This window comes from Oncorhynchus gorbuscha, linkage group LG18, assembly GCF_021184085.1.
Source record: "Oncorhynchus gorbuscha isolate QuinsamMale2020 ecotype Even-year linkage group LG18, OgorEven_v1.0, whole genome shotgun sequence".
NCBI classification, from domain to species: Eukaryota; Metazoa; Chordata; class Actinopteri; order Salmoniformes; family Salmonidae; genus Oncorhynchus; species Oncorhynchus gorbuscha.
Window position 1 is genome coordinate 52,317,261 of NC_060190.1, and position 19,946 is coordinate 52,337,206.

Consider the following 19,946-nt stretch of genomic DNA (forward strand, 5'->3'; position numbering starts at 1 on the left):
ACAATGTACTGCATGTAAGATATTGGAACCCATTCACATAAACCAGAGTTTGACTATCTTCCAGAGCTGCACTAAAGTAACTCTCAAACTTAGTAACTCTCAAACTGAAAGTGTTTAGTCATTTTTTATAGTGACAAGACCTGTTATGTTTACAACTGGAGTCATGTCATATTTATGTTAGCATTACTAAACATGGGTTTCTACATGCATTATTTCTCTACTGATAAGTGGAAGCCTCCACTTCTACTGGAGTTATGTGGGCAGTACCGGGCTACACACAAGGGCACCAGTCCATCTCCATAGTAGGAGTAGACTGATAACACTGAGACTTCCTCTGCATTGCTGACATAACATAAAACACGATCCTACTAGAGTGCACGATAGTACACCTGTCATCCAACTGAAAGTGATGGGAAGAGTTGTTCAGGCTTGGTCTAATGATCTGGATGAAAATATTATATAGGGGAAAGCTTGACCCAGATGACCTCTTAATCATAAGGTATATTTTCATTCAGTTAAAATTACTCAAAACCAACAATAGTGTAACAGGCTTTTCCATATATGCCATAAACCCACTGAGATTTCATTTATAGGCAGTATTGCCCATGCAAGGGTAAATATAACAACAGAAGTGTGGAGAGTACTGTAGCACTCACCTGGCCCATGATATCCCTTGTTGTACCCATTGTAGCCATTATATCCATGGAAGCAGTCAGGCATATAGCAAATCCTTCTATGATAGCGGTGGTACAGATTGTTAGCACCCAAGACTGGATATATATGAGCCCCAAAACACCCCACGAGGAGCGTCAACCATCCTGACAATGCCATGTCCAAGAACTAGCCTACTATATATTCTCACAGATAGAAAAAATGTATTTATGGCCAAAACGACAACTACAATACTGTTTGAGATATGTTAAAACAAGACATGAATATACAAAATATCTAAACCCTGCTTTGATTTTTCATTTCAGTCACATCTTGTGTAAAGGCAGAACAACTTCTTGCTCCCTCTGATTTCTCCCCACTCTATATATCTCTCTTTTTAGTCTCTCCCTCTCTCAGTCTGCCTGCCTCCTCCACCATGTCTGTCTCCCATGTCCTGGACATTTAAGGCCCTCCCCCTCCTCCTCCTCCTCCTCCTCTCCTCCACACTCTCCTCCAAGTAGCCCATATGCTCAAGCCTATGATCACACATGCTACTATAATGTACCATTGGAATAATGATATCGTATTTGACAGAAATTACATTATTGTGAGTGTTAAAAAGCCAATATTTAAAAAGATAGTGATTTAGGACTATAGTTGGCAATGCTTTCCCTGCCACTTCAAAGGCTGATGTATGTAAAAAAATGTGATTGATTTATGGGATATGGCATGCAGGTACTAGAAGGAATGTTAAAAGAAGATTTATTATAAAATAGCTCAACTTTTCTTTTGATATAGAAATGTAAGAAATAACTGCCAAAGTACAATATAGCCAGATCTGTGCCAAGGGTACAATTTTATATTTCGAAACCAAACATCGGAGAAAAGAATGACCCCATCTACTCAGGAGCTCAGTGCAGTCTCTCATCCCTTGCCAACACATACATTTAAACAGTGGAGGCTGAACCATGACAGGTCTTCATTGGGTTGAAAAATAATGCATGAACGTGGTCAAAAACGATTGTCACAATTTGTACAAAAATGGCTCATATAAAGAACTCTGAAGCTGGTATGGGGCTATTTTCTACTTAAACATTCTCATTTAGAACCCAATCCCACCACTGGTGTGCGTGGCCAAACAGCTCTATTTTCATGTCATCTGACCATAGCACCCGTTCCAATCAAAGTGCAAATGTCATTTAGCAAATCCAGGCGTTTCCATTTGTTGGATAACATGACAATAGAGCTCTTGGGCCACGCACACCAGTGGTGGGATTGGGCCCTAAATGAGAAAAAGACTTACAGTAAAACATGGTGGTGGATCTTTGATGTTATTGGGCTACATTTCTGCTTCCACTGGTCCTGGGGCCCTTGTTAAAGTCAACGCCGTCATGAACTTTACTCAGTACCAGGACATTTTAGCCAAAAACCTGGTTGCCTCTGCCAAGAGGCTGAAACTTGGCCGCAAGTGGATCTTCCATCAAGACAATATCCCCAAGCACACGTAAAATCCACAAAGAAATGGTTTGCCAAAATCATAATTTGCCAATTGCCATCTCAGTCTCCAAACTTGAACCCCATTGAAAACCTGTGGTTTGTTTGTTTGTTTGTTTTGAAGAGGACAGTCCATAAGTGGAAGGATATCAAGGATCTCGAAAGACTCCGTATGGAGGAATGGTCTAAGATCCTTCCTAATGTGTTCTCCAATCTCATAAAACATTTTAGAAAAAGTCTTAGTGCTGTTATCCTCACAAGTTGAGGTATTACTTCTGGGTTTTTAGTTGAGATGGACAGGCCTGTAGGCCTGCCACATCTCAGACAGCTCAGCACTGTCTACAGAGACTGTCAGTCATACAGTAGGAATGCACTCACCATCCCTATGCTGTTAGACATACCATACACATACTGTATCTTCCTACATCCATTACAGTGCTGTCCACACAGGCACTGAAAGCAGGCTTCTTAGGTTTTTAAGTTCAGTAAATATTATGAACTTATTAATGAGCTGATATGTTTTTGTCCATTAGACATCAGAGCAGATGTCCATAGAGAGTGGTATTACCCACAGCTGTGATAACATGCCTATTAGCAGTCTTAATAACCAAAACATAAAGTCTTTCAAAAACATTTCAAAAATGGTTATTCAGCAGTCCCCATTGATGAACTGTTTATGGTTCCATGTAGAACCCTCTGTGGAAAGGGTCCTACGTGAAACCCAAAAGGGTTCTACCTGGAACCAAAAATGGTTCTTCAAAGGAGTATCCTATGGCAACAGCCAAATAACCCTTTTAGGTTCTAGATAGCACAAGTTTTTTCAAAAAGTGTGTCATTATTGTCTCCTTCAGTTAGCATTCATGCTGCACATCATTCCAAACAGGCTTCTCCTCAGGGCTGGGTATAGCTACATATTGAACTTATCACTGCCATGTATTCAACGAATTACAGACATTCTCCAATGGAAAACATCAAGCTGAGCAAAAACAAAAACAAAAAAGTGGAATTTTAGATATGTGTGGCTTATTTGTCTATTAGACTTGGGTTCAAGCAGTATTCTCTTTCTTTCTTTCCTTTGGAGGTAGTGGTGGTGATGGTGGTAGTGGTGGTGTTGGTGAGGGTGGGGGTGATGGTGGTAGTGGTGGTAATGGTGATGGTAGTGATGGTGGTAGTGGTTATGGTAGTGGTAGTGATGGTTGTGGTAGTGATGGTGGAGGGAGTGGTGGTAATAGTAGTAGAGGTGATGGTGGTGGTAGTGGTGGTGATGGTGGTAGTGGTGCTGATGGTGGTAGTGGTGTTGATGATGGTAGTGGTGGTGATGGTGTTGGTAGTGATGGTGGTGGTAGTAGTGGTGGTGATGATGGTAGTGGTTATGGTAGTGGTAGTAATGGTAGTGGTAGTGATGGTGGAGGTAGTGGTGGTGATAGCAGTAGTGGTGATGGTGGTGGTAGTGTCAATGGTATTGATTATAGTAGTGATGATCAAATCAAAATCAAATCAAATTTATTTATATATGGTACATTGATATCTCAAATTACCCAGCCTAAAACCCCAAACAGCAAACAATGCAGGTGTAAAAGCATGGTGGTAGTAGTGGTGTTAGTATTTATGATGGTAGTGGTGATGTGGTGGTAGTGGTGGTAGTGGTGATGGTGGCAGTTGCAATGATGGTGGTAGTGGTGGTGTTAGTATTGATTATAGTAGTATTGGTAGTGGTGATGGTGGTACTGGAGGTGATGGTGGTAGTGGTGGTGATGGTGGTACTGGAGGTGATGGTGGTAGTGGTGGTGATGATGGTAGTAGTGGTGATGGTGGTACTGGAGGTGAAGGTGGTAGTGGTGGTGATGGTGGTACTGGAGGTGATGGTGGTACTGGAGGTGATGGTGGTAGTGGTGGTGATGGTGGTACTGGAGGTGATGGTGGTAGTGGTGGTGATGATGGTAGTAGTGGTGATGGTGGTACTGGAGGTGAAGGTGGTAGTGGTGGTGATGGTGGTAGTTGTGGTGATGGTGGTATTGGAGGTGATGGTGGTGATGGTGGTAGTGGTGGTGATGGTGGTAGTAGCAGTGATGGTGGTAGTGGTGGTGATGGTGGTAGTGGTGGTGTTAGTATTGATGATAGTAGTAGTGGTAGTGGTGATGATGGTAGTAGTGGTGATGGTCATACTGGAGGTGGTGGTGGTAGTGGTAGTGATGGTGGTAGTGGTGGTATTAGTAGTGCTGGTAGTGATGGTGGTGGTATTAGTAGTATTGTTAGTGGTGGTGATGGTGGTAGTGGGGGTGTTAGTATTGATGGTAGTAGTATTGGTAGTGGTGATGATAGTAGGAGTGGTGATTGTGGTACTGGAGGTGATGTTGGCAGTGGTGGTGATGGTGGTAGTAGCATTGATGGTGGTAGTGGTGGTGATGGTGGTAGTAGTGGTGATGGTGGTAGTGGTGGTGTTAGTATTGATGATAGTAGTATTGGTAGTGGTGGTGATGGTGGTGGTGGTGGTATTAGTAGTGCTGATGGTGATGGTGGTAGTGGTGGTATTAGTAGTATTGGTAGTGGTGATGTGGTAGTGGTGTTGATGGTGGTAGTAGCAGTGATGGTGGTAGTGGTGGTGTTAGTATTGATGATAGTAGTATTGGTAGTGGTGATGGAGTACTGGAGGTGATGGTGGTAGTGATGGTGGTGGTGGTGGTATTAGTAGTGCTGATGGTGATGGTGGTATTAGTAGTATTGGTAGTGGTGATGTGGTAGTGGTGGTGATGGTGGTAGTAGCAGTGATGGTGGTAGTGGTGGTGTTAGTATTGATGATAGTAGTATTGGTAGTGGTGATGGAGTACTGGAGGTGATGGTGGTAGTGATGGTGGTAGTGGCGGTAGAGGAGGTGAGGAGGACTTACCTTGGCAGGTCTTGCCGTCGTCCTTCAGCTGCTGACCAGAGGGACAACTGCAGTAGAAGCTGCCGATGGTGTTGCAGCACAGAGCCTCACAGCCTCCGTTAGTCTCCTCACACTCATTAACATCTGACAGGGACAGACAGACGGATCAGTCTCACAGTAGCATACTTAATGGTACCAATGTTACAGAAACATCAATAGAGTACAATACTGTAGGAGACAGTGCTTCTAAATGACAGAGCCACAGTCATGACAAATAACCATGAATGAATTCATTAGCATCATGATTGCTGAGGAAATAAGATTGAAGAATGAGAAATAACCTACAAGAAATGAAAGCAGTGTTTGTTGTTATTCTTGAAATGAGAAAATATCTGATGGGTTAAGTGTTTCCTTTTGTTTAACTAAATTGGAAAATTACACACAACATCCATCATTATGTTCTCCCCCTAACGGGACATGCAAGAACTGCCAGAACACCAGCTAGTCACTTGGTAGAGCCAGTGATGAACTAACTTCCCTCAACCACAAAAGTAGAAAAAAAGCTTTCTCTTTCATTACATGTCAGATAGAGTTCAACTCCAATGTCTTCCAGGGATGAGTTTGGGTCTGGTTTGTGAGGTTTGGAAGAGCTGCTTTAAAGCTTACAGAAAGTCATGACAACACTTATCAGGCCAGTTTCCATCTTTAGGCAACATATTCAATCTCCAATGTAAGAAAACTGACTCTCTCTGTAATCCAATGTGGCACGTCAGATTTGTTTAAACAATTATTTATAATATTAGCCTAATATGTCTAGTTTGACTTACCAACCTTACTGTGAGTTTTCATGTAACTCAACTCTCTGAGATGTGTTTCAAATATATAGTCATAGTTTGAATGTAACCACAAGCTTTCAAGAAACCATCTTGGTAACCATAAAACCCCTGCCAGCGCCTTCATCAGCACATGAATAAAGCACACTGGTCAGATGAGAGAAACTCAGAATTTCAGCCAATAGAAACCAGACAACCAGATAGTCTGCCAATCACATAATGGCAATGCAATGCGCCCTTAAAAAGCAACCATGTTTCCATCTCATCTATATCCCTTACACAGCCTGTCAGAGATGTCATTCAACTGACCACATGTATTCTCTCTCCACTTCACTGTATACACACACGGACCGGATCAGGTACTGACAGAAACCCAATCTATCTTTAGCTGGAAAAGTGAACCTCCAAAGGTCATACAAATACAGTACAATCAGGGTATTGATGACTGTAAAGTAATATAACTGTCTTCAACAGGACTGCTTTTCTTTCTTCATACCATTGATGGAATGCTACAGTGCTGTGAAAGAACGGATGAGTGGGTGATGAGAAAGAAAGGGGGAGGAGGAGGAGGGTACTTGCTTGGCACTACTAATACTTTTATAGCCCACTCTATGTCCATAAACAGAGGAGAGTCATGGAGTGATTCTGGGACTGCCAGAGGAAATGGTGGTGAGTTGTTTTCCTGTTTCAATGTATTTTTAGTGCATTCAGCCACCGCCAGCACTAACCAGCCAATTACAGACCTGGTATTTCTCAACCAGTTTACAACGTCTGGACATGTAAATGCCAAAACACTGGGCTTTATATTCCCCATTCACCAAATATCAAAACAAATGCCTCTTCTGTAGTTCTACTAAGCATATACGGTGAGGATGATTTTCCACTCAGAGTAAAATTCCAGGGGAATAACACATTCCTGTCTCCTGCCTGTCAACAGAATGTGACCTGAACGTGACCTGCAGATTAAGGACCTGACTCCGGGGCCCTGGGGAAGTCCTGGCTGTTTTCATGTCCGTTTCTACGGGGTCAGGAAGAGTGGGGCTGGGGGGCTGCATCCTCCCCCTGAGGACACACACCTGAGTGGCTCCCAGGTTTCAAGCTGGGTTAGAGTCTCGCTAATGTGTCATTCTGCTCAATGGGAAGGAATGCTGAATTGCCATGGATCAAGTCCCACAAGGTCACAAGCTTTCCTGTCCTCACAGTGAAGGCAGAATGGAGAGGGGAAATGCTAAATAGATACTAACTAGAGTATGCTAAACAAAAATGAAAGATATTTCCTAATTGTGAAAGGAAAATGAGAGAAGGGAGAAGCCAAGATGTGTCTATGGGAGAGTTTGTAACCCTACGCCGAGACATATATTATTACTATTCATCATCAAGAACAATGATAAAGACTCCCTCGGTGTCAAAACAGGTTCCCACGATGATTAACCCAGTGACCTCTGAAATTATGAGTGGGTCGCCTGGTGATTGGTGCACAGGCTATACCCTCACCTGACTCCAAGCGACAGCAGTGGGATGCTCTTGTCTCCAGTGCTGGTACAGGTAACCTTAATCCACATTGAACCCACATTACATCTACATTGTCCCCCAACCCCTTCTTCCGTGTCCCCCAACCCCTTCATGGAAGAAGAAAACTCAAACGCAATGGACTACTGTCCTGCACATTTTCTGACCTTTTAATATCAAGAGTTAAGTTGAAGACTCAAGCTACTTTTTCTATACCCCTGATATCTGTCATGGGGGTACAGTATTTATCATTTCTCCAGATGAGTTACTCTGATGTTGGTGTGAGTTGAAGTAAACTCTGATCCCCAAGTAAAATGTCAATATCCTTCCATCCAGTCCAGTCCCTACCACTGTGTGGACCTCCATAGAGTCAGAGCCACCAGTCACACATAGCCTCACTCTATTATATTACTGTAGGACAAGCTGCCAATGTAAAGGAAAGGGCTACATTTGCTTTATTACTCTTTTCTCTCAGGAGGTAATTGGAACGGTTCATTGTACATATCATGAACACAGAGCCAACATAATTTGACCCTGAATCTGCTCCTATAACCACTACTCATAGTTTTATTACTGATGAACCACAGCTACTTCTACTACAATCACTGTATCTCTACGTTCTGTAAGACAAAGCAGGCTGTCTGAGGGCCCAAAGGCCTAGCCAAGCTTGCCCATGCTCCAGGTCAGGGTTAGAGGAGGCCTACAGAGCTCGACTCACCAAGCAGGCAGGGAAGAATACACAGCTATAATTACACGTGATGGATATCTGTGTATAGGGGTAGCTTGTAGCGTAATGACAGAGTGACATGAAATCTGGACACCAATACCCAATAGTTAACCCCAGTTTCAAAACATCCAGTTTGTTTAGTCAGAGGATTCTGAATGCTCAGAAGACCAGCCCACTGTCCAGAAGGGTATCAATAACCCTCAGTTTCTGATGCACAGAAGCACATGAATGTGTGTATGTCCACACGTACACACACACACACACAAACATACACATACACAAAGGCCTGTGTTCTCTGCTCTAGCTGTCTATTTAGCTGGTTCTGATCAGAGCTATCCCTACACAGTGAGAAGGCCTCAGTGAACTGTCCATCCTATGGTCCATACAATATAACATTTTAACAGGCCACCAACTGGACCTTCAGTGAGTCTGTCCTCCAATATATTCATGGCCCATTTATTCTTACTGCCAGTTAACGACTGCTGGCACTCACCCAGACACACACAGCAGCCCCCAGAAAAATATCATATCACTGAACATCTGCCCCTTCACTGTGTCCAACTCAGGGGGATATCTATACATTATACATATATAAAATCACAAGCCAGGACTCACATTATGTGCTGCTTTGTCAATTACTACTAAAGTGAAAACACACCAGACAAATATAAATTGTGTATTTCCCAGGAGTGGACATTCTGTTCCTAAATAAATAGTAAAAAAGAACAGAAAACAAACACTCTTTAACTAATAGCTACATTCAAAAGTGATTTGTTATGAACTCTGCCACATGTAAGAACTGGGTTACATTCGTGGGCTGTATTGTGTGACCTCCTGTGATAAGTATTACCGCCACTGTTCCTGTGGGGCCTGGGTTAATGTCTGAGTAGGACTGTAGGGGTCTAACACTAACACTGCACCGTACTGCAGCCTGATCATATCTTGGTCACTGCCCGGAACATTAGAACATTGATCAAGAGGAAGCCACAGATAGCCCTGGTCTGTTTCCTCTTATGGTCCAGATCTAAAAACATGCTGCTTTCATCTGCCTGACTGGGGTCCCCTCCTTGTTTGCCAGAGCTGCATTCACCAGGGGACAAGCTAAGGTGAAGCCTGGGACACCAGCTCATAGGCCTCAAAAAGGAAAGGTCTGAGAGGCAGGATATTAAAACTGATGATAACTTGAGGATATGGGAGAGTTATCCCTGGACTAGGTCAAGTATTTCAACAAGGTGGATTAGAAATACATGTTGTTAGATCATTAGATATGACCATAACTAGACCCTCAGACGAACCATCAAACAGGTAAAGCGTCAATACAGGACTAAGATTGAATCCTACTACACCGTCTCTGATGCTCGTCAGATGTGGCAAGGCGCAAAACTACCAGATGAGCTAAATGTCTTTTATGCTCGCTTTGAGGCAAGCAATAATGATGCATGCATGAGTGCACCAACTGTTCTGGACGACTGTGTGATCACGCTCTCTGTAACTGATGTGAGCAAGACCTTTAAACAGGTCAACATTCACAAAGCCATGGGGCCAGACGGATTACCAGGACGTGTACTCAAAGAATGCGCGGACCTACTGGCAGGAGTCTTCACTGACATGTTCAACCTCTCCCTGGCCAAGTCTGTAATACCTACATGTTTCAAACAGACCACCATAGTCTCTGTGCCCAAGATAGCGAAGGTAACCTGCCCAAATTATTACTGTCCCGTAGCACTCACGTCGGTAGCCATGAAGCGCTTTGAAAGGCTGGTCATGGCTCACATCAACACCATCATGCCAGAAACTCTAGACCCATTCCAATTTGCATACCTCTGATGCAATCTCAATCGCACTCCACACTGCCCTTTCCCACCTGAACAAAAGGAACACCTATGTGAGAATGCTGTTCATTGACTACAGCTCAGCGTTCAACACCATTGTGCCCACAAAGCTCATCACTAGGGTTGCACATTTTGGTGAATATTTAGAGGGGGAAACTTTCCATGGGAATTAACGGGAATATATGGGAATTAATGGGAATATATGGGAATTAACGGGAATATATGGGAATTAACGGAAATATATGAGAATTAATATTACTACCATTTAAATGTAGATGTTTCTTGCATTGGATATATTTACCATATCATATGGAAACAGAAACATATGTGAATGAACATGTTGTTGTGTTCGTTGATGCAAGAAACCACTTATTATTCCTGTACCATTATCACAGAGAATCAGATCAATTATGCTCCCTTCTGCCTATTGGCTACTTGGCTTATTCAAGCCCGTCTCAAAATACAGCACTGCCCCTTTAAGACAAAAAAAAGCTCTTCGCCTGACTTGTTTTTCATAATATCTAGAAATGTACACATTTGGTGCTCTTATAGGAAGCAATCACTGCCCTATTGTTGACTACAAATGATCTATAACTGGGCCAATAACTCACTAACTAGAAAAGGATATGAACAAAATGTTCACACGTTGCTACATGCAGCTCTTGCTTTGATCTCAGAACAAGTGCATCTACTGAAGAACACAGCTATAAACACAGTCCAGTTCTAAGTAAATGGCACAGATCCATATGTGGCCATGGTCTATTTGTGTATAGGCCTACTACAGCTCTGATTGGTGATGCCACACCGGTCTGTGTAGAGTTCTGGCTGAGTCTTGCTCAATATGATTGTGTTAATTAACTGTTAAGACTCAGTCCTGGGGGAGCTGCACGGCAGTCAAGGCTGCAGCTTAGAGGGAACCTTGTTCATGACTAACTATTACTTTTTTTCGTTTACTGACAAGGTCATATTCAGCGGGTCTTGCGCGTTCATAAATTCATCAGTTACTCTGCGCTCTGGCACACTCTCTTACCAAAAACGTTTGCAGACAGAGTGCAGTATAACTGTAGTACACTGAAGTGTAACTGTAGTTAAAGTAGAGTAAACAGTGGCTTGCGAAAGTATTCTCCACTCTTGGCAATTTTCCTATTTTGTTGCCTTACAACCTGGAATTAAAATGTATTTTTGGGGGGTTTGTATCATTTGATTTACACAACATGCCTACCACTTTGAAGTTGCAAAATATTTGTTATTGTAAAACAAACAACTTAAAACTTAGCCAAAAATATTTAAACTCCGTTTTCCACAATTCCTGACATTTAATCCTGGTAAAAATTCTCTGTCTTAGGATCACCACTTTATTTTAAGAATGTGAAATGTAGAATAATAGAAGAGATAATTATTTATTTCAGCTTTTATTTCTTTCATAACATTTCCAGTGGGTCAGAAATTTACATGCACTCAATTAGTATTTGGTAGCATTGCCTTTAAATTATTTAACTTGGGTCAAACGTTTCAGGTAGCCTTCCACAAGCTTCCCACAATGAGTTTGGGTGAATTTTGGCCCATTCCTCCTGACAGAGCTGGTGTAACTGAGTCAGGTTTGTAGGCCTACTTACTCGCACGCGCTTTTTCAGTTTTGCCCACAAATGTTTTATAGGATTGAAGTCAGGGCTTTGTGATGGCCACTCCAATACCTTGACTTTGTTGTTCTTAAGCCATTTTGCCACAACTTCAGAAGTATGCTTGGGGTCATTGTCCATTTGGAAGACCCATTTGCGACCAAACTTTAACTTCCTGACTGATGTCTTGTGATGTTGCTTTAATATATCCACATACATTTCCATCCTTATGATGCCATCAATTTTGTGAAGTGCACCAGTCCCTCCTGCAGAAAAGCACCCCCACAACATGATGCTGCCACCCCCACGGTTGGGATGGTGTTCTTCGGCTTGCAAGCATCCCCCTTTTTTCCTCCAAAGATAATGATGGTCTTTATGGCCAAACAGTTCTATTTATGTTTCATCTGACCAGAGGACATTTCTCCAAAAAGTACAATCTTTGTCCCCATATGCAGTTGCAAACCGTAGTCTGGCTTTTCTATGGCGGTTTTGGAGCAGTGGCTTCTTCCTTGCAGAGCGACCTTTAACTTATGTCGATATAGGACTCGTTTTACTGTGGATACAGATACTTTTGTACCTGTTTCCTCCAGCATCTTCACAAGGTCCTTTGCTGTTGTTATGGGATTGATTTTCACTTTTTGACCCAAAGAATGCTCATCTCTAGGAGACAGAACGCATCTCCTTCCTGAGCGGTATGATGGCTGAGTGGAGCCATGGTGTTTATACTTGCGTACTATTGTTTGTACAGATGAACGTGGTACCTTCAGGTGTTTGGAAATTGCTCCCAAGTACGAACCAGACTTGTGGAGGTCTACAATATTATTTCTGAGGTCTTGGCTGATTTCTTTTGAGTTTCCCATGATGTCAAGCAAAGAGGCACTGAGTTTGAAGGAAGGCATTGAAATACATCCACAGGTACACCTCCAATTGACTCAAATTATGTCAATTAGCCTATCAGAAGCTTCTAAAGCCATGACATCATTTTCTGGAATTTTCCAAGCTGTTTAAAGGCACAGTCAACTTAGTGTATGTAAACTTCTGACCCACTGGAATTGTGATAGTGAATTTTAATTGAAAATGAAAACAATTGTTCAGAAATTACTTGTGTCATGCACAATGTAGATGTTCTAACCAACTTGCCAAAACTATAGTATGTTAACAAGACATTTGTGGAGTGGTTGAAAAACAAGTTTTAATGACTCCAACCTAATTGTATGTAAACTTACGACTTCAACTCTAACTATTCACCTACCCCAAAGCCAATACTCTGTAGAGCCACCTTTTGCAGCAATTACAGCTGCAAGTCTCTTGGGCTTGGCACATCTAGCCACTGGGATTTTTGCCCATTCTTCAAGGCACAACTGCTCCAGCTCCTTCAAGTTGGATGGGTTCCGCTGGTATCCAGCAATCTTTAAGTCATACCACAGATTCTCAATTGGATTGAGGTCTGGGCTTTGACGAGGCCATTCGAAGACATGTAAATGTTTCCCCTGAAACCACTCGAGTGTTACTTTAGCAGTATGTTTAGGGTCATTGTCCTGCTGGAAGGTGAACCTCCGTCCCAGTCTCAAATCTCTGGAAGACAGAAACAGGTTTCTCTCAAGAATTTCTCTGTATTTAGCGCCATTCATCATTCCTTCAATTCTGACCAGTTTCCCTGATGATGAAAAACATCCCCACAGCATGATGCTCCCACCACCATTGTGTTCTCGGGGTGATGAGAGGTGTTGGGTTTGCGCCAGACATAGTGTTTTCCTTGATGGCCAAAAAGCTCAATTTTAGTCTCATCTACCAGTACCTTCTTCCATATGTTTGGGGAGTCTCCCACATGCCTTTTGGCAAACACCAAACATGTTGCTTATTTTTTTCTTTAAGCAATGCCATTTTTCTGGCCATTCTTTCGAAAAGCCTTGCTCTGTGGATTGTATGGCTTAAAGTGGTCCTATGGACAGATACTCTAATCTCCGCTGTGGAACTTTGCAGCACCTTCAGGGTTATCTTTGGTCTATTTGTTGCCTCTCTGATCAATGCCCTCCTTGCCTGGTCCGTGAGTTTTGGTGGGCGGCCCTCTGTCGGCAGGTTTGCTGTGGTGCCGTATTCTTTCAATGTCTGAATAATGGATTTGATGGTGCTCCGTGGGATGTTCAAAGTTTCGGATATTTTTTTATAACCCAACCCTGATCTGTACTTCTCCACAACTTTGTCCCTGAACTGTTTGGAGAGCTCCTTGGTCTTCATGGTGCCACTTGCTTGGTGGTGCCCCTTGCTTAGTGATGTTGCAGACTCTGGGGCCTTTCAGAACTGAGTCACTCACCGACTCCTGCAATGACATGACATCCTCCTAGCAACTAGCTAACTATCTGGCTAACATTATGCTTTTTGTTTTTAGCTAGCTACATAAATAAATACTCTAGCATATTAGCCACATTATGACTGACTTGTGATCATTACCCTTGCTAGTGTGGTTGTATTGACATTCCCAGCCTTAGTTACATTCGTCCGTTTTTGTACAAAATACTGAGTCATTGAAACTGAAACAGTGCATCCCGAATGGAGGCAGAAAACAATGTACCAGGCCAGCTGTGATTTACAACCTGATAGCAATATTTTCTGGTCTACCAAGAAATGTATTAGTGAATTATATTAATCATGCACTGAACTGCATCCATATATCCTGCCAACAATGTATATCATGGAATATTGAGTCAAATATAACCTCCCTTACAAAAAAAGATTGCAGTTTTGAAACTGCAGTAAAAGTGCAGTAACTGCAGTTGACTGTAGTCTTTTGGATGAAGCAATGGCAGAATAACTGAACTAGAGGTCGACCAATTAATCGGCATGGATTAATTAGGGGCGAATTGAAGTTTTCATAACAATTGGTAATCAGCCTTTTTGGGTGCCGATTATGGCCGATTACAATGCAATCCACGAGGAGACTGCTTGGCAGGCTGACAACCTGTCACGTGAGAGCAGCATCAAATGAACCTTGTGGCTGCAAGGAGCTAAGGTAAGTTGCTAGCTAGCATTAAACTTATCTTATAAAAAACAATCAATCTTCACATAAACACTAGTTAACTAAACATGGTTGATGATATTACTAGGTTATTCTGCGTTGCATATAATCAATGTGGTGCTTGTTAATTTATCATTGAATCACAGCCTGATGATTTAACAAAAGCACATTTGCGAAAAAAATCACAATCGTTGCACAAATGTACCTAACCGTAAACATCAATGCCTTTCTTAAAACCAATACACAAGTATATATTTTTTTTAACTGCATATTTTGTTAAAATAAATTAATGTTAGCAGGCAATATCAACTAGGGAAACTGGGACACTTTTTTACTTAACCTTTATTTAACTAGGCAAGTCAGTTAAGAACACATTCTTATTTACAATGAAGGCCAAGGAACAGTGGGTTAACTGCCTTGTTCAGGCGCAGAATGACAGATTTTTACCTTTTTCGGTTACTGGCCAAACGCAAGGCTACCTGCCACCCCGCTTCTCTTGCGTTCAGTGCAAGCAGAGTCAGGGTATATGCAGCTATTTGGGCCGCCTGGCTCGTTGCGAACTGTGTGAAGACCATTTCTTCCTAACAAAGGCTGTGATTAGTTTGCCTGAATTTTACATAATTATGACATAACATTGAAGGTTGTGCAATGTAACAGCAATATTTAGACTTAGGGTTGCCGATAAAGTACGGAACGGTTCCGTATTTCACTGAAAGAATAAACATTTTGTTTTTCGAAATGATGGTTTCTGCATTTTACCATATTAATGACCAAAGGCTCGTATTTCTGTGTGTTTATTTAATTATAATTAAGTCTGTGATTTGATATTTGATAGAGCAGTCTGACTGAGCAGTGGTGGCAGCAGCAGGCTCATAAGCATTCATTCAAACAGCACTTTACTACTCTTAGCCATGCTTGTTGCACAGTGCTGGCAATACTTAAGTGCCTATAAGAACATCCAATAGTCAAAGGTATATAAAATACAAATGTTATAGAGAGAAATAGTCAATGTGTCATAATTGTTATAATAACTACAACCTAAAACTTCTTACCTGGGAATATTGAAGACTCATGTTAAAAGGAACCACCAGCTTTCATATGTTCTCATGTTCTGAGCAAGGAACATAAACGTTAGCTTTTTACATGGCACATATTGCACTATTACTTTCTACACCAAAACAGTGTTTTTGCATTATTTAAACCAAATTGAACATGTATCATTATTTATTTGAGACTACATATATTTTATTTATGTATTATATTAAGTTAAAATAAAAGTGTTTGTTCATTCATTGTTCATTCAGTATTGTTGTAATTGTCATTATTACAAATATATATATATAAAAATCGTCCGATTTATCGGTATCAGCTTTTTTGGTCATCCAATAATCGGTATTGGCGTAGAAAAATCATAATCAGTTGACCTCTGAACTGTACTGCAGTTGACCTGCAGTTATTCTGCACTGTAACTGCAGTTACACTGCATAATTACATAATTAGGTGCAATGATCTGTAAGCTGCTCTGACAGCTGATGCTTAAAGTTAGTGAGGGAGACATGAGGCTCCAGATTCAGTGATTTTTTAAAATTTGTTCCAGTGATTGGCAGCAGAGAACTGGAAGGAAAGGCGGCCAAAGAGGAATTGGCTTTGGGGGTGACCAGTGAAATATACCTGCTGGAGCACGTGCTACGGGTGGGTGCTGCTATGGTGACCAGTGAGCTCAGATAAGGGGCTTTACCTAGCAAAGACTTATAGATGACCTGGAGCTAGTGGGTTTGGTGACAAATATGAAGCGAGGGCCAGCCAACGCAAGCATACAGGTCACAGTGGTGGGTAGTAAATGGGGCTTTGGTGACAAAACGGATGGCACTGTGACAGACTGCATCCAATTTTCTGAGTAGAGTGTTGGGGGCTATTTTGTAGACGACATTGCCGAAGTCAAGAATTGATAGGATAGTCAGTTTTACGAGGGTATGTTTGGCAGCATGTTCGACGAGCAGGTGTCCACATACTGTAGGTGTAACCGACCATCAGTTCTTGAGTTGACCTTGCTTCCAGAGGCAGTTTGGAACTCGGTAGTGAGGGTTTGCCTCCGAGGACAGACCGTCCGGTTCTGTGAGCTTGTGCGGCCTAATACTTCACGGCTGAGCCTTTGTTGCTTCTAGACATTTCAATTTCACAATAATAGCACTTACAGTTGACCGGGGCAGCTCTAGCAGGGCAGATATTTTACGAACTGCCAATGGTTCCATTGATCTCTTTACCGCATGTATTCCACGTAGTCCACAGGAACTGAGTGACAACTAACCTAAATGGTTTAGCAGGACACCCATTATGACCGTTGACCTCCGTTATAAGTGACCCTGAACTGTTTATTGTAGAAGACAGGTTTCCTTTTCCTATCCAACAGTGTCAAAAGGTAGTGTAACAAAAATTCAGATAAATATTATGAACTTCTTAGAACTTCACAGTCATCAAACAAGCTCAACCTTCACAAACTCAGCAGATGTCAATATATAGAAGTTGCCTACAATAGGACCTCATCATGAACCAATTCAAAACATATACGTATCCTAGTCCTTTAGTGTCCCAGTACAGACGAGCCTATATCAGTACTATTCCATGTTTCAATAGTGTCTTTGTTAGACGTGTTATGACAATCCATTTTGTTTGAATGCTTCCTTGTAACACCGCCCTGCCAGACTGCTGTCTCGCTGCTATCGAAATATTTGGAGAGAAAGCTCAGCCAAAGCATACAGACAAAATACCAGAAGACCTAAAGGGCGCAGGAAGACCCTCTCACCTTCCGTTTCCATGGACACTCATATACAGGTGAGTCCAGAGCTGATACTTTGGCCAAGGATGGATGACAGTGTTTTGATACTGATCATCACGTTCACACCAGCTAAACCAAACTGACCCACTGTTACTAACCGGTGTAGACGAGATGATTCATGAATGTCTGTAATACAGTAAGAATGGAAAGAGAAGTAATCCACTGGGCAAAGACGTCAATTCAACATCTCTTCCACGTTGGTACAATGTTATTTCATTGAAATGACGTGGAAACAACATTGAATCAACCAGTGTGTGCCCTGTGGGAAGAGATCGAGAAAAGAGTTTGCTCTGCATTTCTGATCAGCATGGATGTATGGCTACCAATTCCATTTAATAAGATAGAATAAACTCTGATAGAATAAGCTATGCATTGCATTGTACAATTCAGAAGAGGTGAAACACTGCCCCCTGCTGCTGGTCTCGCCACATGTCTGTGGGTGAAAATGTCTTCCTAGCCTTGCAAGCCGCTTGATCTCGCAAACTTACATGATGTTCACTACACTGATATCAGCGGTAATCAGTCTGGTAATTACGAGGCTAGTGTCTTTCTGCAGTGGTGTTCAACTGGAAAATCCACAGTCAGCATAGTCATTTGGAGGTGGCATATCCTGGTCCTAATCTTAACTGCCATCTTTGTTATTCTATTCGCATGCTTTGATAAGGAATTCAGTGCAGAGAAACTACTGTTTGTTTGGGTGTGTGTACTCCAAAAGTACTTTCCATAACTCATTCAGGATGGAAAAATGATAAATTAACTACATAAGTCGGGCAAGTATAGAATAGATACTTAATTTGTTAACTCCTCATTCATCTTTACAGAACAATACAGCTATTGACTAGATAGCTGCATATCATTCTCTTAAAACTAAACACATAGAATGATGTCATGGGCCCCATACCTGTCAAAGAACCAAAAAATTGAATCTTTCGACTAAATGTTCCTGTAATTGATTATATAAATTTATGTTTTCAGCGCTTTCAGAAGACAGAATCACATTTCATGCATTTCATTTAACTGAACATAATTGGAACACAGCTGCCACAACACAATTTATCTTCAAAGTAGACCACACTCCCTATTCAAAGAGATAAGTGAAGTAAATGTCTTTCACTTAGGTTAACCATGTTGGGTTCGACTGACATGTATAAAACGTATGATCACACAGGACAGCTAGAAAGCTCCCATCTAATGGTATGTGATGACTTCCGAGTGGCACTTCTGGCTGTGTGTTCCCACTGAGGGCCTTCTAATAGTGGCTGGTTCGGCAGCTGAGCTGTTGCTGGGTAGCACTGCCACTTGGATGTGGTGTAGCAAGCCTCTGATCCTTTGCCTTTTTCCCCAACAGAGCAGTTTAAAAATGGCCCGTTTACAGTAGGGAACTCACCACACACAGCAAACAGTCCTATGTGATACACATCTGAATCTACTCTCAAGGACCACTTAATCTTCCACGAAGCCATCAAAGCTCTTGATGACATTAGGGTTTGGTTAGTTGGTTACTGGTTGACATATGCTTGGTGGTAGTTTGACAGACATCAATAAAATGGAGATACCCTTAAGAAAAAAAGATTGCCGTTAGTGTGCAGTATAACTGCAGTTAGTGTGCAGTATAACTGCAGTTCGAGTGCAGTATAACTGCAGTTCGAGTGCAGTATAACTGCAGTTTGAGTGCAGTATAACTGCAGTTAGTGTGCAGTATAACTGCAGTTAGTGTGCAGTATAACTGCAGTTAGTGTGCAGTATAACTGCAGTTCGAGTGCAGTATAACTGCAGTTAGTGTGCAGTATAACTGCAGTTTGAGTGCAGTATAACTGCAGTTCGAGTGCAGTATAACTGCAGTTCGAGTGCAGTATAACCGCAGTTATTCTGCAATGACTGCGTCCAAAATACTACAGTCGACTGCAGTTACTACACTTTTACTGCAGTTTCAAAACTGAAATCTTTTCTTGTAAGCGTATAAGCAGAGAAAGTAGAAACATTGAGTTTACATTACCTTTACCTGTGGTTTAAAAAAATCTAAAATCACTGATCGTGTTACAGCTCACATTGATGTCCTTGTCAAACATGTAACAAGCATATTGATCAACATCTGATGGATCAAATATTACTGTGATTATTGTCATATTAGCTCTGATGGATTGTTGGGTCATGTATTTCTCATGTGAAAGTTCAGATGGACAGAGTGCACTTAAATTCTCCACATACAGTTGAAGTCGGAGGTTTACATACACCTTAGCCAAATACATTTAAACTCAGTTTTTCACAATTCCTGACATTTAATCCTAGTAAAAAATAAATAATAATAATGAATAATAGTAGAGAGAGAATTATTTATTTCAGCTTTTATTTCTATCATCACATTCCCAGTGTGTCAGTTTACAGACACTCAATTAGTATTTGGTAGCATTGCCTTTAAATTGTTTAACTTGGGTCAAGCGTTTCGGGTAGCCTTCCACAAGCTTCCCACAATAAGTTGGTGTAACTGAGTCAGGTTTGTAGGCCTCCTTGCTCGCACACGCTTTTTCAGTTCTGCCCACAAATATTCTATAGGATTGAGGTT

At 41.7% G+C, this 19,946-nt stretch overlaps 1 pseudogene; it reads right to left on the reverse strand.

Annotated features, from left to right (window-relative positions):
- Positions 1–19,946, reverse strand: part of LOC124004176 — a 101,518-nt pseudogene that overhangs the window by 25,930 nt on the left and 55,642 nt on the right.